The sequence below is a fragment of the Aythya ferina genome, assembly GCF_964211825.1.
Source record: "Aythya ferina genome assembly, chromosome: 11".
Taxonomy (NCBI): domain Eukaryota; kingdom Metazoa; phylum Chordata; class Aves; order Anseriformes; family Anatidae; genus Aythya; species Aythya ferina.
The window spans coordinates 15,993,288-16,015,195 of NC_140307.1; the positions used below are offsets into that span (position 1 = coordinate 15,993,288).

At 37.8% G+C, this 21,908-nt stretch overlaps 1 protein-coding gene across 7 annotated transcripts in view; it reads left to right on the forward strand.

Moving 5' to 3' along the window:
- OTUD7A (OTU deubiquitinase 7A) overlaps positions 1 to 21,908 on the forward strand; it is a 118,271-nt gene that overhangs the window by 35,458 nt on the left and 60,905 nt on the right. For 6 of the 7 annotated variants that reach the window (XM_084532423.1, XM_084532422.1, XM_084532421.1 and 3 more), the window contains 2 exons: positions 14,534 to 14,606; positions 16,008 to 16,112. The exons of the other annotated variant lie outside the window; for it this stretch is intronic. The gene's annotated coding sequence lies outside the window, so the exon portion shown is untranslated. The remainder of the gene's footprint in view (positions 1 to 14,533; positions 14,607 to 16,007; positions 16,113 to 21,908) is intronic. 7 annotated transcript variants of the gene reach the window in all.

Consider the following 21,908-nt stretch of genomic DNA (forward strand, 5'->3'; position numbering starts at 1 on the left):
TTTTTATTATATGCTGCTTAATGCATGTGACATAAAACTAGAAAGAACTGTGTATCTTCTGTTGTAATTGGACTTCTTTTTGCCAGGGACTCTACATCAGAGAAGAATCGTTAAGTTTAGGGAAAAATGGCTTGGGAGATAATATGGAATGACCTTAGAAGACTTAATTCTTACTAGTTTCTGAAGCAATATGGTACCTTTAAAAAATAATAATAATAATGAGAATAATCATGAGTTTTTTTAATTAAGAGAGTTCTTGTTGTTGTTGCTTTTTAGATTAATGTATCTTATTTTCTTGTAGAAATTAATGAAACAAGGGCCATTTCTAGTAAAGCAGTTTCCCATTCCCTGCCCTAAAATTATGGAACCTTTTTCCTCTTTTGGCAGAACAGTTGGGACTGAATGGAGCAAGTGTGTGGATAAGTTGATTGAAATACTACATTTCTGCATTTTCAGGTGCCTGTGAACTCTGCTAGTAAGAAGAATTTTAGTAAATAAATTATTTTGTCTCTGTGTGGCTTACAGTAAGGTTAATGACAGTGATGTGTATCACGTTCTGTATTTTGAATTGGCAGCTTATCCCAAATGGAAAAAAATAACCCAGCAATGTGAACAATATTAGGTAAAATACCTGTGCCATTTATAGATAAATACATGTGTAGGTATAGCTATATAAATATATAGACAATATAAAGGCATATAGGTATAGATATAATACATATATTACATCTAGATTATAAACATATATATATGCACTTTAACATGTACATAACCTTTCTGTCCTTAAAAACATGTCTATTTTTGAGATTTATAGTATGTTTTATTGATGCATTTGACTTGTAATTGATGTTTGTTCATTTATTTGCATGTTAGTTTGTTGGTGGCTCAAAAATGCTAGCAGATGTGGAGGGTGGGATTGTGCAGTTTCTTATGATTGGAAAGGACAGCTGGCAAATATAAGCCATTGGTTTCAGGAATTGAAGTAGGTAAATCAGCTGTATAGAACCATATTTTTCTTACTGACTACATTTTAACAAAAATTGTATTTACCTAGTCAAAGAATATGTGAGACGATGAACAAAAAGTATTTGCAATAATCTTATGTACATAACAATCTAGCATGATGTTTCATTTTTTCCAGTCTACCACAAGGTACTTTTAGTGTAGATTAGATGCTTTGTAACATCTTCCTTAAGCCTTTTGGTGAAGAAGGCAAAAAAAAATAAATATCTAGAAATATCAGAATCTAACATACCACTATTTTCTCTTTATTAATTTATCCCAATGGTTACAGAATGAAGGGAAAAAATGGAGGGGTGTGGAGGGGGGTTCTTCAGTTAATAGCATGGCTTATTTGGTGGCTTTTTGATGGATTTTGATACAACCAATGTACAGATGTATGTTTATGCTCTACAGCAGGGCAGATTTGAGAAACTTCCTACTAGGAAAACTTCTTACAACACGCACTGTGTGTATGCTGGTGGGTCTTGGTAATAGATTAGATATGTCAGTGAAGTTTATGGTATTTTCCCTGTGTAAATACATTTTCTTTAATATTTTCTGTTCTTTAATGTTTTCTGTTGAAGTGTGTTTCTTTACGAGAAGGCTGTGGAAGAACTCAATTTGTGGAAAAAATGTTTTTCCCATGACAGCAGAATATGAAAGTCACTTGCAAATGATGCTCCACTGTACAAATGAGCACTGCAAAAAACAACTTTTTAGAGGCAGTAGAGTATGTTTGTGCTTGTTAGTGTAAAGGAACTCAGTGCAGAGTGTAGATGTGGTGTACATCTTGTGTTGCAGATAAGAGAATGAAACACGCAAGATTTGATTGGGAGGAATTCCAGGGCTGGGTTATGTGTACAGAAAGTGATACAACTTCTCTTCAGTCCACATCTGCATTTTTTATGAACCTTAGTGTCACTATTCCCGTTTTACAGGTGGGAAATGGACACGGAAGAGTGAAGTTACGTACATAAGTTTTTAGAATCCTTATAAAATACATGCATGGACTGATGTGGAATAGAAAGCTAAGAGCGTTGAGCATGTAATTCAACTGCAGCGTGCCCCTTTATGGGGCTGGAGTCCCAATGAAGTACCTCCCCATGGCACTGGGCAGACACCTTCAGTAATAATCATTCCAGGTCAGCTCTGTGTATGGATAAATATCTGCTATGCTACACCTAAAATAAAGCTGTTCTTTGAACAGCGTGCAAATTTATGACCCACTTATCATTGTTTAGATGTGCCTTTTTCAATTCCCAGGATTTCTCCTCCCCCTCCTTTCCACTTTGATAAGTTTTGATTTTTGCCTGCAATAGCTGGGACCATTGAGAGAAGGAGGGGGGTGAAGGGAGAAGAGAGGGAGATTTGAGGCAAGTGTTGCTTCGTGTCCCGCTGGAATGCAGGCTGACTCCTAATGTGTCAGGATGTACAAGCAAGAGGAAAAGAACACAAAGCGTGTGAGTTGAGGTGAAGAACTGTCATTGCCCTCCACTGCCAAGTAGTCGAAGATGCTCAGCTTGATTACATCTGCCCACAAAACAGTAGGCTTTGCTTTCCTCTTTGTGCTACCAGCTTTGATGCAAAAGCTGATGTAATACAAGCTCACTTAGTAAATGTGCAAAACAACCTCCTTCCTTATATATGTGTGTATATATTTGTATATGTATTTTTTTTCTTCAGAGTGGATTCTTTGTTATTGAAGCCAGCAGTGATTTTGCCACTTGTTTCAGTAAGCTTATTTTAATAACAGTTGACAAGGTAACATTCAGCTGAATGGGCAGAGACACGTTTCCGTCTTTTGATGCTGCTTGTAACACAGTCTGTAGTTGAAATTTAAAACTTCACTTCTTCATCCTCTTTTACATATGCACAGGAACTTGGTTAGAGAAGAACGGAAGTCCCACATTATTTTGATGTGTTGAAATGTGCATTTATTTTGTTGTTGTTGGACTTTGTGTTTATTCTGTCAGTTGATATGAGAATTTGAATGGGTCTCACTAAGAATGCATGGTGGAGCAGGGTTCTCAGCTACCTCCAGCGAGGGGGTTTGGCTCAGTTAGGATACCTACACTGGCTGATACTGAAATACCTGCAACTTATCTTTTATGACTTGTTTAAGCAACCTGGTTTAAAAAAAAAAAAAAAAAAAAAAAAAAAAGGTGCACTCATACAGAGCTATTCACAAAATGAGGGCTTTGATCTGTTTTGATGTAGGTTAATTACATGTGGATATATATTATCTTGGGCTCTACTAAATGCTTATTTGTGTTGCAAAAAATTTAGCTTCCATTTAACAGAGGTAAGGTTGGCTATCCTGTACATTAAATGTGAATTTCATACCCCCCGGGCTTAGCTTGGGAAACATTCAGAGTGGGATTTGGCAAGCACTGAGGAGGTCTGTACTGAGTAATGCTTCCAGCAGAAGCAAACCAGTAAGGATATTGTGAAGCAAGTACACATCTAGCACATGAATAATGGCGATGACTATTCTTCATCGCTGTAAGCAGTTTGTTCAGTGTAAGGGATGGGGTGGAGGAGGAACTTGGCATTATGGAGAAGTGAGTGCGAGCCCCGGTCACTTTGCCACCAAAAGGGTATAACCATGTAAGCATGAAAGATGGGTCTGTGTCACATCTTATCTGTACTGGTAGGTACTGCTCCTTTAAAGCTGTCTTGGTGGCTTTTGAAAAAGTGGTGTTAGGTGTTTTGCATTTTTATTTCTTATGCCATAAAAACAGGCAAGAACCTTATGTTAATATCCTACTGAAATCATCAGCCAGATATGTTGTTTCCGATAGGAAATGATTTTGTGCTGTGGTTCATTCTCAAATTAGAAAAAACAGCTGCTGATGGAAGACAGTTGGGGACAGAAATATATATTTGCCCAAAGTATATAGGAAAGGTATATGAAAATAAAAGAAGGTGGCGGTGGAAGAAGCAGGCACTCCAGTTTCCAGGGAAGCTCTGCGTTTATGTAAAGTACCGCAGCTGCGCTGCAAAACTCCGCTCTGCGGATGACCTCAGTCCTGAACAAGACAGACTGTTCCGGGTGCAGGTGTGGCTGCTGAATTATTTGGTCTGTTTCTGTGTCAGTCAGTGACAGCGAGGTACTCTGGGTAAAATTTGTGTCCGCTGAATGAAGTGAATCGGTATATTTGGTATTCCAGAGTTCACTATGTGCCTTCCTGCTATTGCAGAAATAGTTTATTTTATTCCGCTGAATGACATTAGTTAAAGAGGACAGGCAAGAGGAAGTGGCTCCAGCAACAACCTCTGAATACATCAGGCAGGCAGACGCCAAGGCAGGACCGCGTTGGGGATGGTGCAGAACAGAAAAGATTGTTTTGACAGCTGACTTGTGATCTTTTTTGAAGAGGTTTGTGTATGCTGTTTGAATGGTGAATATTAAGTTTCTGCTGTGTGCTTCACGACAAATAGAGCTGTGAAAAATGTTCACTTCTAACACACGTATATCCAGTCAGCTTTGGGTTGAATTTGACTAGTCCTGGAGCCTGTCGGAGGTTAGCCAAGCTACTTTAGATCACCTTGGTATTTGCCAAGTGTCGATTGCTATTTATCTTTGCACTTTTTATCTCTTAACAGTTTATAAAGTCTTATAGGTAATTCCTATTGTTTCATTTGTATGCGGTGTAGACGGCCAGTGAGTAGGATTAGTGTATTGAATATGGTTACTTGACTTAGGCTGGGGTCTGAACGAGCAAGTCCAGTCAGACCGAACTGTGGGGAAGCCAGGAGCTCTGACTCTCCTCCAGCTGTGTGGGATGTAGGAGATTTGCAGTGTCTTGGAAGAATCAAGATAGATCGAGAATCCACAAAAGCAGATCCTTTTAGAAAGATGACTGTAGTTCTCTTCAAATACTTCATAAGAAATTCCATGTCTGATTTGGCAACCGTTAAGGAGAGAACTATTTATTCACCGTAGGATGTATGACTTCAGCAGCAAAGTTCACCTAATACTGGTAGGAGGCTCTCACTTTTATTAGCTAAAGTGCAGTAGAGGGAATATAGCCTCCCAAATGAGTTGTAACCCCTTAAGGGTTACCGACTATGGTGGCAATAGTATTATTTCTGCATTTGAGATCTCAATCTTTTATGGATCCTCTATCCTCTTGCTTCTGTGAGAACATGTAGTCGGGTGACTGTTGGCTTCATGGGAGGCAGAGCACTGGTACAGGAAATGGTTGTGAAATTGATAAAAATGGGTTTTAAAATGGAAAAGGATTAATAGTAAGATTTCTATGACAATATCAACATACTCCTAAACATTTTTTTTTGTGATGTTAAATGAGCATGCCTTTACACTGTGTGCTTTAGACTTGTAGTAAGAAAGAAATATATAAAAAATGGAAGGTAGTTTGCTGAGACTGGCTCATTTTAAAGCCCGGTTCTTGTTTCTGATCCACTACAATTTATTAAATCATCTGACGCTAACTGAGAACATATGAGGATATATTTCAGGTATCTCTGAGGGTTTAAGAAAGGTTTTGGGTGACTCAGGAATGATAAACTAGCTTGTTTGGCCGCTACGATTCAAATGAATACGCGATCCAGTGTACTTGCGATATAACGTGGTTCTCTTGAGCAGAAGAATTGTCTGCTAGCTGCTGTTCTTTTAAACCATCTGAAGCAGACAAATCTGCTTTATGAAACTGGTTATGCGTGAACTGGTCAGTGTATTTTCCTGGTAGTGTTTGGAAACACATCAACTTTTGTAATGGTGGGACGTAACTGAAGAGGGATTTGGCAGGGCCAAGGACAGCTCAGATGCCACCCACTGCTGTGGGTACTGAGAGCAGGGAGGCTGTGGTAAGCAGCTGGTATTTCTCTGAGTCATGCATTCTGCTGCTTGCCCCTTGCCGCTCTGTCTAGGCTGTGTAGGTGGCCAGGTGTGATTCTAGATGGGAAGTCATTGACATTGATGTCACGGATCAGTCCTGTTACTGGGGAGAGGGGACATGGCTGAATCCCTCTCTTACCCTATAGAGCCTTTGTGCATTCATATACGGGATGAATAGTGTAGATGAGTGGAAAAACATATAGATGGCCAGTTAGTGTGCCTCACAAGGTGACAAATAGCTGGTATCCTTCATCCCACCTTTCTTCTGAAGGTTATATAGCTTGTGCTTAAATATCTTCTGCCTCCTGTTCAGAAAAATGGGACACAGTAATATAGCATCCAGCCTGTCTCTTGGAGCTTGATGAAGGGGATTATCACAAATTCAGTTAGCTTAAAGTTTATGTGCTAACTATTCTGCATTAGTAGCTTGTGTGCGTGTTCTTAACGTTGATGCTGGACATTCTGCTTCAGAAAAGGCTCGTTCCTACAGAAAATTAGGGAAAAGTTGCTACCTTAGTAAGAAGTTACAGAAACCTGAAATAATGCTCTGTATCTCTGTTCTCTTCTTAGACTGTATAAGGTACAGCAGAGAGTCATTCTGCTCTTTTTAATAAAAAATTCTGACACCTTTGAAATCATGCTGGCCAGCTTGAAAAAAGTGTTGAAATACCTCAGTAGGAGGGGTAGTGCCGTTCGCACAAGTTGTACGTAACTAGAGATAAACAAGAATCGTTTCTTTATGATTTTTGAATGTTTTTGAGTCTCTTTCATAATTTTGTTCATTGATTTAGGACTGAAGTTTTATTTGCTTTAGGGGAAATGGGTTTGGAAAGAAAGCAATCTCTGGCAAGTGAGTGTCAGGTAAGAGTGGCACTGGGGGAGCTTCTTCAGTTTTAAGACATTTATCTGAACGGCTCTTGATGGGCTAAGCTACACCTGAATTTGGAGTTAAAGATTCAGAGGAAGGAAGTGCTTTTCATGTCTTAAGCTCTTTCTGAAAGCAGAAGACTGGTTGCTTTTCTTTTTTGCATAAAGTGCTGTTGCTTTTGATATGCAAATGGTGAACTGTACCGCATAACCTCAGTCTTCTAGAGAGCAAAAGGAAGGGCAGAGAAAAATGTATGTGGTGCAGGAATTCAAATGACAGGGAAACAGGGTTCCTATTCTCTTTGACAATTCAATCTGAAATTCCAATAAAGCAAAAAGAGAGCAAATCGGGTTGGACTGTGAGGGCAGGGACTGCCCTGTGTGATAAGGGACATCTGAGAATTTCTGCATGTAATGAATATAAAAGGTAGCTGAGCTGACTGAATGTTTAAGCAGCTGGAGTGAGCAATAATAGAACAGAGTGGGCTGTAGCTGAGCGACAGCTCATCATATAATCATCATGTTTTCCTCTTAGAACATCTCTGAAAAACAAGAAAGATGGTTTAATTCTTTTTTGTCTTCATCTAACAAGCAGATTTTGAGTAATTATTTTTTGGAAAATGTTCAATGACATCTAAGCTATAGTTACACATACATATTTTGAGTGATGAGAGTTATTGTCTGTGGTTCAAAATATGTTCTCTCTCCCTCCCCCACCTCATTAAGTCATACGGAGTATTTCCCCTAGTCATTTTTCCTTTTCCTTAATCATCTTCTCTTGTGCAGAGGTCAGATCTGCTCGGCTGGCATTTCACGATGCAGAAGGATTTGGTTAGCAAGGCGCAGGCTTCTGTAGCTCTCAGTGTCTGTGCTGCTCTCTGTTCCTTTTGCCACCCACCCCTCACCCTGGAAGCTGCCGGTAAGAAGCACAGATGGGCAAAACTCACAGAGCTTTGCCGAATGCAGTCAGTTGAAATTACCCTGGCTCAGCCATACTGTATTGATGAGCCAGACTGTAGGCCTCCTTTCTTCTAAATGCTCAGTTTGAAGAAGCTGACTGTGGAGAAATGGTGCTTCTCTGGTTATCTAAAGCAGTACCAGGTTCCTAGTTGGTACAGAAGCTCTCACAAACCTCGGAGTCTTTTACCATGCATTATTGGGAGAGTGGCAACTAGAAAACTGCTTTATTTGGTAGGATAAGGGGGATTTAAAGAAATACAGGTCTTATGAGATGAAACGAAATCACCAAGGCTTTATGCTGCGCGTCTTCAGGCAGCAGTACCTAGTGTGTGCTCTAGCTCCGTGTTGCACTTTGCTCATCCAGTAGTGACCAGAAAAGGCCTGTCACACCTGAACAGGTACTTTGAAATATAGCGTAGTAGCTGTATTTTGGAGCTTGCCAGGTACCTAGAGGTGTGTGGTATTGTGAACAAAATACAACCCTTTTAAAAGTGAAATTGCATTATTATTTGTAACAGTGGAGCTGTGGAGCTGTCTGTGTGAAATCGAAGTATTGAAAATAAGTCTAGAAGGGTAAAGTGGTGGCAGTGTTTTTCCTATGAAGTCAGCAAACTGGGTGGTTGTTGCAGGGTACAAAAGAATAATTTGAATAGCTTGCATTTTGTATTCTTTTGGAAGAGAGAGCAGCTCAGTTTGTAATTAAAATGTATTCTGTTTATTTGCTAAAGTTTGTACAGCTCTCTCGCAACAGCTTTTCCTAATGTACTCTATCACTACAGTGTCTATGTGCTTCTAAACTGCTTCGCTGATAGCTTTCAGAGAAAGTTAGTAATACAGCTTTGTTCAGCCACTGTTGTGATCTTTTTGCAAGTGTACAAAATTTGTAAGCAACTTCTCACAGGAACTTATTGCAGGTAATTAAAAATAGTTGGAAATTAAAATGCATTTCATCTTCTATCAACTAGAAATGAATGAAGGATGTTATTTAAGACAGTAAAAGGCAACATATTGTATGCCCACAACATCTTTGCCCCCATGTCAAAAAGAATTGTGAATAGGAACGTTGATTAGTCAGATAACTAGTGATTTGGCACCAGCTCAAGATCTACCTTCTTGTACCAAAGTCTGAGAGGCTCATGGGAAACAATAATGAAGAACAAGGGAGGTAGATTTATATATATGTGTGCACACGTGCATGAGCATATATAAATAAATACTTCAAATTTAAACACGTTATAATATGAATAATGTTTCCTAACCACAACAAAGAGAATCTACAGGTGAAAGTCAGTTAATTTTAGCATCGATTAAAGGTGAGAGGTATTGTTTGATCTTCTCCTGAGATTTTTGCTTGCTTATTAACAGAGGTCGTGGTATTTAAAGGATATTTATAGATGAAGTTCATAGAAAACTCTCTGACCTTAATGAAGTTAGGATTTCTTCCTGTGTGTTCTAAAAGATCTCAGAAACACTGCCACGCTGGTGACGAGGTGCTGCTTGCTTTTGTGTGAACTATGTAATGGAGGCCGTAAAAGTAATCACGTGAGTAGATTTGTATGGGTTTAAACTCGTAACTTCAGGACTTGATAAATGAAAACTTGATTTTTTTTTAATGATAACTGTTTTGAAACATATATTGATGCATTTGCTGACTTCGTATTATTGACAAAATTTTAATGTTTTATATTAATAGTAATGTGAGGGAGGAAAAAAATAGGTTATAGTTTAACATTTGTGGTTTAGGATACAGTGCAATTCTTGAGACTTTGTAAGAAAATGTGAATTCACATGCTGACAAAATCATGGCAAATCGTATTCAATCTCTCAGTATTCTTCACAAATTCATGTTTTAGTTCACAAGTAATCTGTACTTGAGCATTTTATGTAGCTCTTGTTTAATTTTTCATAACATAAGAACACAAAATTAATGTTTCAGAAAGTAAATTGGAAATCCTACAATTAGCTGACTGAGGGGAAAAATGAATAAAATTGGAATTGTCTTGGTGCTTTTGTAGGTGTGGCTATGTGGCATCATTTTATTTCCCAAAGCTTACTATTTTAATGAAAGCAAGGCTACAGAATGAGCCTTTATTGAGCTAATAACTGAAATGAGACACCTTTGTGTTTAAAACACGTTCTTCATGAAGTTGGACAGGAGCTGTTTGTGATTATCAGGCTAGGCTATTTGAATATAAAACGTAGCTCTATTTTTCCATTCGTTTTCCACATATTGGAGGTCCTGTGGTTCCTATTTTGTACTGTATTTTAATACAAGTGTATAATTATGTTACATAGTCAAGACCTACTTTTGGAGTTGAGTTCAGTTCCATGCTGTTTTCACCTTCCAAGACAATCCTTTTAACCAATTTGAGAATTTTGACTTTGCAATGGCAAGAGAGAAAAAAGTTACTTATTTGATGATGGGGTTGGGGTTTTTTTTGTTTGTGTGGTTTAAGTATGTATATAATAAAGTGTAGGTGTTCACGGTGTTGGGGGAAAAAAAAAAACAACACACAATTTTTATGATCCGGTGTTTCTCAGTCCTGTTTACAGAGACATGATATGGCTGCATTTCTGACAACACAAGAGTCAGATTAATGATGTGTGCCTATGCAGTCAAATGATTTTTTTTTTCCTTACTCTTGGTAAAACATTCCTTGGGTAGTAATGAAAAGGGAGATGTGTGAATCCACTGTTGTTGCAGCAGTTTTCTAGGCCAGGTAGGATTGTTGCTATTTCCACAGCATTTGTATGATTGCTAAGAAATGTGCAGACGTGCATTAAAAAATTTCTTTGAAACACAAGCTGTGTACAGCATGCACATAAGGCCCTTGGACCTAAGCCCCAGCTTACTTTTGTACTGTTAAAGGTCAAGAGTGGTTTTTCAGCTGTCACCACATCCGAGCGTAGCTGCCTGCTCCCCCAGGGCCAGCAGGGCACCAGCTCTGCAGAGCAGCCTTGCTGTTTGCCCTTGGTGCAATTGCAGTGGGCTGCCCTGTAGCCAGCTGCATTGGAGCACACTGAAGCTGTGGATCTACAAAAGAGCTAATCCTGAAGGTCACTGGCACCGAAGAGAAGAGATTCTTCACCCCACTTGCTTCGTGCTGCCTACTTTGTACCAGCTGTGGTGTTTTTACAGACATTTTGGTGATTTGATTCATCCAGCACAAAATTGTTTTCTACAAAAGAAAAGTAGGAGGACTTCTGTTGGCTGAGTGAGCCAGTGGCTCTCAAACCACTTAGATGAGCATCAGTGTGAGTGGAAAGGAATGAATGGCACTAAGTAGCCCAAAGCAGAGCAATAGAGAAGAAAGAAGAATCCAGCCTTTTAAAGCTACTGGATTTTAGCATAATTCTTGAGACAGTACAGACTAGTTTAGCTAGGAATTTTTTTCTTCCTTGCTTTCAGCTATGTCTTCAGCTGTTTCACAAGCTGTCAAATACCTACATAGGTGGTAATATTTAATTAAATGACATGGCTATGGCTTTTAGAGGAATGTTAACGTGTTTTCTAGTCTCTCCCTGCTGCACATACCCTTTCTGTCACTACAACTGGTTCTAGCTGTGCAATGCCTAACTCTTCTCATTTAGGTGCAAATCTGTTAATGTAGCAACTAGTTAAAGTAGGGGGCAAGCCGGTATGTTTGTGTTAGGCATTTCACGAAGTCAAATTTGAAAGGCATTTGGAAATGACTAACAGCACTTGCTGTAACTTTGCTATCATCTTGCAATGGTTAAATTCAAGTGATGGAAGTAAACACGTGCAGGACATGAAGGTGTAGAAGACTTTCCTGTGCGCTTTAGGGGGGAAGTTGTGTTTTCTGTGACTTCTGATTGCTTGAGCTGTCACTGCAGATGCTAAGAGCAAGCAGTGATGTCCATAGTGGAGATCTTTTATCAGTCTTAAATTAGAACTTTATACAAGGAAGCAAACTGCCGCCCCAAATTGACACATGCTACCAAGAGCTTAAACTGTAAATATGCAGTAAATCAGAGCTTAGACAGTGATATAACCAGTGTATTGGTATTAGGGGTCATATAATCAAATGCAAGAACATACAATACTTAACTTGACTGTAATAATTTCAAGGTATTACTAACATTGAAACCTTCTCTAATGATTAGGGAGAGATTTTAACATCTTGGTTATGGCATAAATAAGACATGTAATTTTGAAATCATTAATTACCTTTATAGGAACTTCCTGGAAATGTTTGATGTTCTTTCCATGAAGACTCTCTAGTGATTTCTTCAGTTTGAATCTAGTGTCATTTGTTTTTCTCGCATTGTGTATATAATTTTGACATGCTCATCAAGTAACTGAGTGTAGAATTGAATACAGAGGTCAAATTTATCACTTGTATTTGCAATTACAACTTCATTAGAATCTGTAGTTCACAATCAGAGACAGCTATGGCTTTTGCTGTGTCCTGTGCATTGAAGGAAGATTTTTGTGACTGCTTATCTATTGTTTGTGCTGTTGCATGAGTTTTGCCCGATGAACACGAGACCAGTGCGTTTCCTCTCATTTCCCCAGCCTGTCTTACATCCAGTGGATGCGTGCAAGTGTCCAGGGATGGTTTTAGCAGGAGGGAAACATATCAGAAGAGATTTTTCTCTCTCACAATCTCTTACATACTCCTTTTTTTGTAGTTGTTTTTAAGCTCACATTTTTGCTATCTAGAGGGAGCTTTCTTCTGGCTATATTTGAAGTGCAATGTAACCGGCTCTTTTTAATGGCCCTTGAGAGGAACAAATGGGCACTTCCATGGGCAGAACTCAGGACTATAACTAGTACTTCCACGTGCTCTTTCTAGAAGCGTTAACTGAGTTTTTTGTGTGTCAAGCAGTTTGGCAGGATGTGAGGGCATCCAAGCAGTGCAGCGGGCTTGGGCTCTCATTGTTTCTGCTGACGGCATTAATGACACACCACTGGTTCTCAATGGGTCGTGTGTGTGACGGTGATGTGTGTTGTGAATGAAATGTTGCTGGTGGAAAGGAATCGGACAAACTTTGGGATCTGGAGCACCATTCTTCAGCTAGGAGAATTTTAGATAAGTGTGTGTACTTGTTTGATCTGCACATAACAATGTAAACACTACAGTGAAATTGGAGTCTGGGTAGTCATATTGAGAGGTCTGGAACAAAGGCCTCAGCAAGAGTGAAAGAACTATCTGGACTATCTCTTAAAAACCTAATGAATTTGGCATTTTTGATTGGTTTTGTACTGCTGGGAATCAAAGGTGCAATATCTTAGAATGTCGATACAGCTTTTCTATGGACTTCAACAGGCATTTGTAAAAATGCAGGTGTAAGGGCCTATCTGCATGGAGTTACACATTTGTTTTACACTCCTAAATGTCAGATTGTGTGAGCGCTCCTACTTCCCAATACTCTAAGAACATGGAGGTTGCTTACCTCCTCCTGGTCAAGTTACCAAAGCTGTTTTCCTGTATTTGTGGATTTTACTGGAAACTTGGCCTTCGATAGTCCCTGAAGTGTGTTAGGTGGTTGACACATGCAAACTGGTGAAAAACTCTACTGAACCTGGAAAACAGGCAGAGTCTTATGGCTTCAAAATATCCAGTGGAGGTGTGCTATATTGAAATAAATTTGTGGGGCAATGTATATACCAGGAAAAAAATAGAGAGAGTAGAGAAAGAAAAATAATTCGTTAGTCTCGTTTTTAATTAAAAAATGTATGTAACAAATGTGTATTTGCTTCTATAAATATGAGTAAATATATATACATATATGGAGTTAAGAAAAATGTATATAGAGAAGATAATGTCATATGCTTTAACTAGGAGGAGGAATAAAATATTCAAAGATTTGGGAGAAAGCAAATATAAGAATGATAGCCATAAAAACTTCACAAGATGTAATGTTTTAAGACCTTGTTTAGTGGTACCTAAGAGAGAAGTCAGGGATCAGAAATAATTGTATTTGGTCAGAGTATTGCTAACCATCATTTTCATTATCTTTAAATGGTAAATAAGATAAAATGCTTGATAAAGTGCAGCATGCTTACATGTGCGTTCAGGAATCAAAAGATTATCATAGAGTGTTTTGAACCACTCCAGTCTATAATTCATAGTTTAATATTGCGGATCATTTCAGACCAATCTTCAACTGCTCTGTTATTCGTTTATTTTAAATCATAAAATATTTTGAACAAAATCAGTAAATCTCAATCTGCAGGTTAATATTTCATGAGTAGAAAGGGACTAAATGTACTGGATCAGCTGTTGTAATTCATTCAATTCTGTCATCAACATGGAACGTACAGTCAAACTAGAGGAAAATTAGATGTCTAAACTAGATTTGGAGGTACAGTGTCTTTGGTTCTCTGAACCAAACAGTAAAGGGGACTGCATTCCTAAAATGTTGTCATATGATATACATATCTCTGCAATGGTAAAGCAATCTGAATCTTACAATATACCATTTGGGTTTGTCAAGTTATCTTTTAAGATCCTTGCATCCATATTAATGTGTGTCAGGGGTCAGACAACATTTCCTTCCAGAAAGCTTCCTTTCTGTGTTTCTATTTGCTAATGAAAGTTTAATTTAATCTAAATTGGATTGGGCTATGGCTGAAGTTCTTGATGGACAAACTATTGTGATCTTAACAGTGGCATAGTGCAGGGCTTCTCACTATCCTGGGAATGGTCAAAGCTGGAAGAAAGAAAGAAAGAAAGAAAAATTCTTTCTTCATGATAGTGGTATAGATTGAGAATTTGGGGTGAGTAGTGCGGAAAATAAATGGATGCAGAGTAGTACTTTACAGTGTTACTTTTGAAGACAGTAAAACATGTTCTGGTTTTCTGTCTATTCTCACAGGCACATGACCCTCCAGAGCTTCAAAATCAGAAGTAAAATCAGCTGGACAGTTGCCTCCTGCCTTCCTAAATAGGTAAACATACTAAAAACAGAAACAGAGGCTTGTCTACCTCATTCCTGTGAGTAGCTGTAAACATCCCTCCCACCCCCTGAATTAGCATCTGGCATTTAGTTGTTTTGAAATGCTGAACATAAGGGCCTTGCAAAGAAAACAAGAATTTAATTTGCCTCATAATTGACAACAATTAGAGTCATAGAATCATCTAGGTTGGAAAAGACTTTCAAGATCAAGTCTGGCCATAAACCTGACCTACCAAGCTACAACACTAAACAGTATCCCTCGGTGCCATGTCCACGTATCTGTTGAATACCTCCAGGCATGGGGACTCCACCACTTCCTGGACAGCCTGTTCTAATGCTTGGCCACCGTGTCTGTGAAGAAGTTCTTAATGTCCAATCTAAAAATCCTATGGTGCAACTTGACTGTTTCCTTGTATCATATCACTTTCCAAATGAGAAAAGATACCGACACCCTCTTTGCTGCAACTTCCTTTCAGGTAGTTATAGAGAGCAATGAAGTCTCCCCTCAGCCTCTTTTTCTCCTGACTAAACAACCCTTTTTCCTTCATCAGTTTATCATAAGTCTTATTTTCATAAGTCTTATTTTTTAGTCCCTTCATCAGCTTTGTTGGTCTTTTGTCCACACATTTGGCCATCTCAAGATCCTCCTTGTAATGAGGGGCCCAAAACTGAATGCAGTGCTTGAGGTGTGCTCTCACCAGTGCCATATACAAGGGGACAATTACTTTCCTAGTCCTGCTGGTCACACTAGTTTTGAGTCAGGCCTGCCTAACTTGATATCGTCTGTTAGTGAGGATACACTTGATCCTCTGATCAATATCATTGATAAAAAAAAGTTGAGCAAAATTGGCCCAGTACTGAGCCTTGGGGAATGCTACTGGTGACCCACTACAAGCTGGATTCAACTGCATTTACTATGACTCTTTGTGAACTGCCATCCAGCTAGTTCTTCACCCAATTAAGTGTAGCCAACCAAAGAAACCAGCTAAAATTATTAATAAGCTAACAGCATGCCTATTGCGTGTGGCAACATAGAGCTGACAGATGATGTAGTAGTACTCATTAAATTTATCTGTGCTTTGTAAAGCTTGGATGCTAATTAAGTTCCTAAACCATCCGTATCATTGTCCTGTTAAACTACTGCAGGATTTGACCTGTCACTGTAGAAGCTCTGTTTTGGGCTTAGTTTTTTGCTTTTATATTTCATAGCAGTTCATTTTGTCGTACCAGAATGGTGCAATCCATTTTAAGACGACAGTGAAAGATTCCTATTGCAATAACCTTGGTAGGGACAGGGAAGTGAACAATACATTTGTTAAATAAGCATTATTTTTCTGATTATCAGCTGCTGTAAATTGCCATTTGTTTGCTGACTTCTTTGTACGTTCTTTAGGAAGAAAGTGGGAATACTGGTGTGGTTGCCTGCATCATTTGCTTGACCAAAATGAGATAAGGCATGCAGGAAAGAAGGGTATTTTGGCAAGTAGAAGCTACCATGGTGAGTTGCATTTTATCTTTGATTATGCTGCAGAGTTTCTCAGTGATGCTAAATGCGTTATTTAAACCAAAATTCATATGAATGTTTCTACTTCTCTGGAATTGTGTTGCACATAATATTTCCTTGGCAGCAGCGCTGACTTGAGTTCTTTCCTACTGCTTCTTCCTCCCCTGCCATTTTGGGTCCACAGAACTGCTTGAGGGGACTATCAATAAACAAAAGCAGCAAAATAAATGGAGCTGAAAATAGTTCCTTGCTACCATACACACAGAAAAATATGTGGAACTATGGCATATATTCTTGATTTGACACCACAGTGTCTGTCTTGAACATGCTGCTGAAAACTGATTACAAAGTAACATGATTCTTTAAGTTTTTAGGTACTAAATACCGTCTAAAACTGTAATAATCTGCAGGGACTCAAAATTAATTAATGATATTTAAAGCTAATATGTATTCGTCAGCTCCACCTTTAAAATACTAGTAGTTGCACACTGTACGTGTGTATTCTTAACTAAGCTCACTAATTTTTTTAGACATGTTTGTACTGTATAGGTGACCACTGCTTGAAGAAAAAAATCTTAAGCCTTCATTCAAGAGGTTCAAAAAGTACAATAAGTCAGATTCCTGGGGCCACGCTTGTAAAGTATTGTCCAAAAGAGCCTTTGAAAAATGGCTTATTAGGTGACCCCTGCCCATTCTGAAAATTTGTAAAGCAGGATATTGAGGATATAATCAAATGTTGCAAGAGAACTGAATAAAAATTCTGCATTCTTGCATTTACTAAATTTGACTACAGGAAGTTACAGCAAGCATATTCTTCTAGTGCCTTTCAGCATGTACATGTATATTGTTAGGGGAACCACGTCTTCTAAGCCATACAGAGTTTAAATGTTAAATTTGTCTACTTTCTCTTTACTAAAATAAACAAGATTTTATAGTGTTCTCATATAAATATAGAAGACTTCTGTGCATATTTGTGACTTAGGAGGCTTTTCTTTTTAAATGGTTTGTTACTGTATTTGATATGGAGTGTTCCATAACAATTTCATAATGTGCACCAGTAATCATGTTGTGAGATTATTTTGTTTTCTTGGGGATTGGGAGTGGGTGGATCTTGTTTTTTGACTACTATCAATCCTGATGATTTTTGGATCATAAAAATAATTTTTTTTAAGGATATTTTAAGGATGTCAGTATAACAAAATACTTGGGAGAGGTTGATTTTGCATTGCTGCAAAATGTGTATTTCCTGCCATTGTTCACTGTGATTGTCAAGAAGTCTGTACAGAACAAAGATTCATAGCACTGCAGCGTGGAAAATGTAACTGTGTTGGTGCAATTTTGTCTCAGTCAAATATTTAAGTCTAACCTTGGGTTTGAAATTCACTGTAAATAACATTTTCCATGGCAATGGGAACTAATGAACTCTATAAGTACATTGTCTTTGTACCCAGTTTTGAGTTCATTTGGGATTCACTTAAACAAAAGTAAATACTAATTTGCTTCTTTTACTAATTACTAATAATTTGTTTAATAAATATAGTTGTAAATTGTAGGATGGATTCTCAGAACTTTAAGGCAGTCTTCTTAACCTTTGTCGGTGTGAAATTAGATACCTTTATTATGACCAACTTCCATGAAATATGCAAACTATCTCTATAGTAGACTACAGCACTTTTAAAGATAATTCAGTATTTATGACTAAATTACTAAGTTGCATTGGATATGTTGCAAAACCATCAATTTGATATTTGTGAGCTATCACCTTCACAAGAGGTGTTCATATAAGCAATGGTTTGATTGTATTTTGACCCAAGCATTCCTTGAGAAATTACAAAAGCTGTATTTAATATCAAGTGGACTCAAGCATGTTTCTTAGAGCATATAGATTCTTCAGGTGCTTCTCCATTTCAGAAGTGGGACTTGATGTGCCAAACTATGTTAAGGCTCCTGAGCTACCGCTAAGCTCAACACGAAGTTTTTCTGAACTCCACCCTCTCCTGTGGGAGCTCAGTTTTGTTGAGGGTTAAGAATTGTTTTAGTAAAACCTTTGGGATTCTTGCTGAGAATTTCATAAATATCCAGTTCAATCGTGAAGAAAATGCTGTGTGCAAGTGTTGCCTATAGACCTTTCCATCTGGGACTCTTGTCACCTCAAAAGTCCTTGTGGGCTTGGGCACTGCACTCAGCATTCACCAGTCTCGGTCTTTCTCCTTGGTTCTCAGACTAATTTTATTTGCCCTTGCCAGATCACCAGCACTGAACAGATTGCATTGCTGAGGCAAAGTCCATCCATGTTAATGGCTTCTTTAATCTTTTAAAAGTAATTATTTTATTTGGGGCAGTGACTCCAGAAAATTCTCAAATCTTGTTAGTGATAGTGGTCAAATAGAGATCACCAGGGCCTGCATAAAACGAGTGAGTCTCTACCCTGGCTGCTTTGATGCTTATCCTCTGCAAAGAATTGGAAGTTCTGATAGCTTTTAATTTGTTTTACACATCTGCCCCAGCAGTCTGCTGTCTCCTGAGGGGCTGGTGATGGTGTCATCCAAAGCATAACAAACTACCATGTGTAGGCTGTAAAGAAACTGCATTCTTTGGGGCTTAAGAAATATCCCAGAACTTTCTGGTAATGAGAAAGTGGTTATCAGAAAACAAATCTGATTTTTAGTTTTCTGATGGAATTTGATACAGGTTGTAGTGCAAAATAGATGCATGTTATTCCATTTTATTTAAATTTCTTGGCTCCTGTTGAAGTATGTTTAGCGAAGTATTTTGTTGCACTATGTTCTCTTTGGTTTTGCAGTTAACTGAACACGTTACCTGTCACGACAGGCAGCTTACTCTTGAATTCATCATTTGGCAGTTACTATTAATTTTAGGCTAATTCAAAACTATGTACCATTTGATTGTCTTATTTGAATTTCAATATTGAATTTGTCATAGGAATCCTCATTAAGATACAATTAATAAAGACTAAGTGCTCTGTGAGGATACTCAGGCTGCTCTGCCTAATGTGGGTGGAAGTAGAAGCCTGTTTTAATTACAGGCCATGCTCTGTTATTTTGAGATTTAATTGCTATTTGGATTGGTTATTTCCATAACTAACTATTCTGAGACAATTTTGTTACATAACAACAACAGTATTGTTATTGTATGAGGTACATATTGTCAGTGTAAACACATCACTTTGCTTTTTCTAATGTAGAAAACAAGCGTTTTAGTTCATGCTCTTTACCTCTGGTATATGCCTTTACGAGCTGTGTTATTTATTTCATCAGTGTGAGCTAGACTCATTTACTTACCCCTCATGAAAATAAAATACTTCTAATTACTAGCAGTAGAGTAAAATACTTTATACCTTACTCTGTAGTCAGAAATGTGACAAGCTACTGTTGCAATTTAAACTCAAAGACAACAAATCTTCCTAAATTATGTGTAGGTTTCTTCAAATATAACTTCCTGAGTTGGTTTACCTTGAAATCGGATAAGCTTCAATGCCAGTGTAAGGTAGGGAAGGGAGCACATGCAGTCTGGATGATGGGAGCATGGCCTTCTATTATTATTTTTTATTATTTAAATAACTACAGCTTTGTAGTCAGTGTGGAACTGCACTTCAGACAGCGAAGGAAGGATCAGAAGTTAAAATAAAACTGCCAGTTAGCACATGTAATAACGTTATAATGTAGGGAATGGTGATGAAAATACAGTCTTTGTCTTTCTGCAAGCATTACAGTTTTATATAAGGCAATTAGAAACTCCAAATTTCTAATTTATTAAACCTTTAAAATGAGAACAGTTCAAAATAAAAATGTCATCTGTTAAGATGCTGCAGGGCACTGTAATAAATTCTTAGCACTGCAGAACCTAACTATAACCCAAGCTATGTTGAAGTTCAGTCAGATTCAACTACTTATAAATTAATATACTTTGTGAGCTACTACTTTTGTGAGGACAAAAAGAATTTCAGTTAAATTGGACCAAAAATTATTCATACCTGGTCTCTGTTTCATTAACGTGTGGGGACAGAAGGTGTATGGATTGATAAGTTGGTATTGTTTATATAGCTAGAACAAGTAGCCGACTGATACATGGAAAGAGAAGGCAGAGAGTAACTTTCTTTCTTGAGTAAATCATCTCCTTTCATGTTTCCTCCTGAATTACCTCCATAGATTTCAAGCAGCAAAGGCAGATGCTGTTGGTTTCATATTGATGTTAGAAATCTCTGCATACATTATTCAGAGAATAAAATCCTTCTGAATAACAAAAATAAGTTTCAGTGTAAATTAGGCCAGTGACATTCTAAAAAAATCTCTCTATGGAACAGTTAATTCTTTACAGGGGAGTAGAGGATCTTTAACGCTCTTATAGGCTGAAATGATGTTTGGCAAGTAGTAGGCTTTGAGACTGAAAAGGGTCAAACACTGCAATTAAGTTCCAGACATCTATTTCCTGATCACGTTTTGCTAAGCTTGGAACTGAGTCAACATCCTTTGCAAAATGTGTACTGCATGTAATTATGTTCCATATATCGTTTCACTGGAGGCTGGGAGATGTGATTGTTCCATTTGTGTTAAGTTATTTACTGTTGCTGTTTCATAAAAATGAATTGCACACTGGTGATTTAATAAACTAGCAAATGCCTTATTTATGTTATTAAAAAGACAAGGATTAAAAGAATGTTTTATTGGAATATCTTGGTTGAAAAGTTGCGTAAGACATCTGATATTTTTTTATGGTGGTGTATTTTATTTTGTGAGGGGAATGATCTTTTTATGCGGAAAATAAAAATTTGCACTCTTTTTCAATAATTGTAGTTAACAGAGACTTTAATTTGTACAATGAAATCATTTCAATCAATTTTCATTGCTTTTTAAAGCTTCTGCTAGAATTGCTTGATACTATGATGGTACAAGACAATGCAGATACCACCCAAGAGGAAGCCAGTTGTCTCTTCTCTTTATCTCTTACTGGGTGAAGCTCTGCTAGTCGCTGCAGCTGGTTATCAAGAACAGATTTTGCAGTAGGCAATGACAGAACTGTAAAATACTGAGGGACACTCGTGTGTTCTTCAATGTGATCTGACTTATCTCCAGTACTTCTGGTGAAACCGGAATGCTCTGGAAGTTAATGAAGGTTGGAAGCACATGTGAGGGCAGTAAGACTCAGTAAAAATAAAGTAGATGGCTGTACGTTTACTTTGTCTTATATCAAGTTGTTTACAGTATAGGAAGGACAAGCACTGGGGGAATTCCCAATATGCCTCTAAACGAATTGTATTTGAAAGCTGGAGCCAAGCAAAGCTGTATGTAAAATAGCTTTCTTCTTTAAAAGGTCAGCTTCTAAAAAAGCAGGAATGAAAACTGGGATTATAATTGATTAATGGGTTTAGTAAACTGTGCTATGGTGAAAAGAAATTCACTGTACCTGTTCATTTCCATGCCATGTATTTGAGCCAGTGAGTCAAGATTTCCAATTTGTCTTGCAGTTGCTGATAAATAGGGCTAACAGCTGGCTTTTTAAGGGGACACAAAGTGATAAAATAACTTCTGCACAGAAAAACAAGCCCCCCAAAAATGATCTCCTTGTTTTGCGGTATAAGGACACACTAAAATATGTATAGTTAGTATTGAATTGTTGGTATAGATACTTAAATTCTATGCTGTCATTTCTGTAATGTCTATGAATTGATCCAACATGTTATAAAATTGATTGCATTTTTTATGCAATATGTATAACAGAATATTTGTATGATGTGACTTCAACCATCTTCTATAACCTAGGCACCCAAAA